Genomic DNA, 4,012 nt, shown 5'->3' on the forward strand with positions numbered 1-4,012 from the left:
GGGGGGCGGGTGTAGCAGAACCCTCTGGAAATGGGCTACAAAGACCACGTGCTTTTCCAGGTACCCTAAGTTTGACTAAGTGTTCATGTGTATTCATAGATCGGTGGGTGTAGAACAAATAGAGGACGAACTTTCATGTTGTCAAAGGAAGATAGAAGTTGAGGTAGTTGGATAGCATGTGTTACGCAAAATCTCTCTAAATAGAACACATCTGCCTTTTTGGTTTGCAAATGCTGCCTGAATCAGAAACCTGTCTGAAGAAATAAAGGTATGTATTCCACAGAGTTGTGCATCCCATTAGCAAGAGTGGGAGACTAATGGTGGTGATAGTACCACTGTGTGAGGAAGGGAATATTAGCATGAGGAGACTCTGAGAAAAGTTAGAGATAAGGAAGTGAAAAAGAAATTTATTTCTCAGATTGCAGAGCTTCTGTGATTGCAGAGGGAAAACAGCAAGATTTGGCACAGGTTTAGGGAATGTAGGAAAGGCAGGAACCTGTGCTCATTAAAGGGAGGTGACAGAGCTTAATGAAAGAGAATTATAAACCCTATTCTGGCTGCATCGTGCTGTCATTTACTGGGAAATATCCATTTTGGAGAGGCTATGTAAACTTGGATGACTGGAAATAAAGGCAAGTTCATGCATCATCAGCCTGGGGTTTGCATAGCAATTATGGGAGTAAGGAAGGTTTCACAAAGATGGGCCATAATGTTCTTGTTGGAAGTAATTTGTGTGATTTTATTATTCCTTGCTACAGGCTGCCTCTTTTTGGTTTATAGAGAAGTTATAGAGTGTTATAGAAATGCCAAAAATTTAAAACTCTCTTGAGATAGGTCGGATTCTGTTGATGTTGCTGTTAATTGCAATTAGCAGCTGGGCTGCTCAACCAACACTGCAGAACCATGGTGGAGTTTTGCTCATGCAGGGACTTGCCCCTGCTACAGCTACTACTACAAAAAGAAATGGTAAGGGAAACAAAAGATAGAAAGGAAAAGGACAACTTAGACGGGTGTTTCTCTTCCCCCTCTCAGTGGCTGATCTGGGATTAGAATGAAGGCTTTTTGTAGCTAGTCCAGTACTCTAGCTACTAGATTATAGTTCCTCTGATGCTGTTAATTAAAGATTAATGCATGCAATTGACTCTGTCTTAGTATGGCAGCTATACTGGAACATGCTTGAACTGTTTATCATTTTTATTCAGGGAGTGGAGCTTGAAGACCAAAACTGGAGACTAATTCAATTAGTGGGCTGTTAAATAACCACCACCTTCTGAATAGTAGCAAGAACTTCAGTAATATCTACTCTAAACTAAGGCAACTTCTTATAAAGCAGTGGCCTCTGTTTCACCCTTGGAAGTAGCTTCGAGCACTACTGAGCAGTACTTATTTTAATGCAGCTGTATACAGGAGCAAAAAGGGGGAGCTAAAGTGACTTGAGCAGTTTTCAGCTTTCCAGAAGGCAAAGTGCAGGGTGCCTTGGCTAAGGAAAATTTCTCTTAGTTGGCTTTCTTAGGACAATCTTGTTATTAGAATATGGATGTGTTTGACTTGAGTAATTGAAGAATGTCCTAAGCAATGGTATAGGCTCTTCAGCACTCTCCCCACCCCACTGTAAAATATAGATAAACATTGTTATTAATGTTATGGCTGATAATGCCTAATGCAGATGTCTGGGTTCTATGGATCCCAAAAGCCTTTCTGCATCGTGTATCTGTAGGGTAGAGGACGCAAAGGGACTAAATTTTATTGCATGGTTACTGTTGAATAACAGTGCATTTATTGATTTATCATGAAGACAATTATTTATAATTTTGTCACTGTTGAAGATTTTAGCCCTATTCAATGCTGCCAGAAGGAGTATGCATTTTTTAAAAGGCTTTCTCTTGAGACTCTACAGGAAGCTAGTGCTATTCCACGGCAATTTTCAAAAGGCTTTGTAGTTTGGCATGGAACAAAATTCTTAATGAACTCGGCACTACTGTGTCATTTGGACAACACCACTTACTATTTATGAAGAGAGTTTTCCTCTTTGTTATTGAAGGGAATGAAGAATTTAAGTGGTCAGCTCTTGCAGAGCTGATGCAAAACCCAGCAGTGATACACTGGTCCTTGTGCCTGTTTTTTGGTCAGATACTTAAATCCATCTTTAGCTCTCCTGGTGTCAGAACAAGATGTGCAGCCCCGTAAAGTTATTTAAATGTGCTCACATACTTTTGAGCTTCATGATCGTTTGGTATAATTTGCTTTCCCATAATTGGCTTAAATGCCATATCATGTACTTGTGACTGATTTGACAGGAAGGTGGTGGTGTGTTCCTGGTGTCACTGACGTCTGTGCTGCTGTACAGGATGGCATGACTTGCATCTCTCATGTTAAATACTGCAGAATCACAGTCTGAGACTCGTGGAACCTCTGTGCCTGCACTGATCTTAAAGGTCAGTAGGAATAGATGGCATTTAGCAATTCAGGATATGCATTTGCAAGTTCCATGAACTAATTCTTTAAAGTTATATAAGCAGCCTCAGATTATATCTGTAAAAAGCAGCAGTCCCTACAGAGTTTTGAAGACTTTAAAAAAGCAGACCATTGTAGTGCTTATTTGTAGGCAATTAATTCCCCAATAGCATTGACAGCCTTCAGGCTGCATACCCAGCCCCACAAAGTACATTTGCTCTTTCACTCAGAGCAGAAGTGCAGAAAAGTGGATGTGCTGAGTAGTGAGCTACCTACGCTAGCTGGGAGACAGCGTGAAGGACTACAGTGCTCTTTGGGATTCTACTGCAGCCTGCAGTGGTGGAAGTGGAAAATTGGTGGGGGTTTTTCGGTCGTGGTTTTTGGGGGGGGACGAGTGGGACAGGACGTGAGAACAGTTTGAGATAGAGAAGGGTGCCTGAAGAGCTGTGATAGAGACATCTGGGTTTTACTTGTAGCCCTGGTAACCAATTGCTGGGTGACCTTCTACAAATAGCTCGGCTGTTCTGTGCTGCTCTGACACTTTCCCATTCAATGCAACAGCCTCAGAGAAGCTACTTGCTTTGCAAAGCACTCTGAGAGAGCCGCAGGTTACCATTTAGTGTTCACAGAATTTACCTCAGAACCTGGAATTGGTGATTGCCACATCCATTTTCCTCTGAAGACTGCTAATCAGAGCAGGGTGGTTTTGGCCAGGGCTTCGGGGCAAAACAAGTCCTATCTTTCCCCTACCTGCCTGGAGGGTGATGTAAGTGAAGGAAGTGGGATGGGGTTTACTCTGCTCAAGGCAAGACTGTAAAAACATGGCTCCATTTAGTTAGCAGCAGCGCAGAGAACGGGGGCATGAAGGCTAACTGAGGGTAACATGAAGCATTTGGGATATTTATAAGAATGTGAAATGGCTTTTATTATTAAAAGAATGGTTGTGCATCATTAAGGGCATCAAAAGTGAAGTGGGAACATGCTTTGTGAATCAGGAGGAAGAGCAGTCCTTGGAAGTTGCTAATCTATTTATGTTCCAGTCGTGCTCAGAGTGTGGCTTTGAGGTCTGCAGCTCTTGTAATTGCCTGGAACATGTCACTCTGCAGCAAGATTCATTGTTCTGTTCTCCCTGAGACGAAGGCTGGGGTTTTTAGCTGTAGGACTTTGCTTTCAGTTGACCAGAGACATGGCTAAATTCCCATGCACTGTTTTGCTGAAACACTCTTAGTTATGGCTCCTGTTATAAGCATGTCAGTTCTATGTGATCTAGGCAAAAATTGATGCTTTCAGTGGTAAGCAGCCAGACCTTTATTTTGGGGATTATACATGAGGTTTAGGAGCCAAGTTTTGATCCCTCTTGATAGAAGTCCCTTAAACTTTGCAGAATCAGTAGGACGCTTTTTTGGTTCCCTGATTACTCAAAGGGTCAGAGACTTTTTTTTTTCTTTCATTTTTCTGTACTTCTTGCTGCCAGACTTTCTTTGCTATTCCCCAAGCAATGCTCAAAACGTTTAGACATTAAGCCTCTCATTAAATTAGAGTGGAATCAGAGCTCCGT

This window comes from Corvus brachyrhynchos, unplaced genomic scaffold (genome assembly GCF_000691975.1).
Source record: "Corvus brachyrhynchos isolate BGI_N302 unplaced genomic scaffold, ASM69197v1 scaffold100, whole genome shotgun sequence".
NCBI classification, from domain to species: Eukaryota; Metazoa; Chordata; class Aves; order Passeriformes; family Corvidae; genus Corvus; species Corvus brachyrhynchos.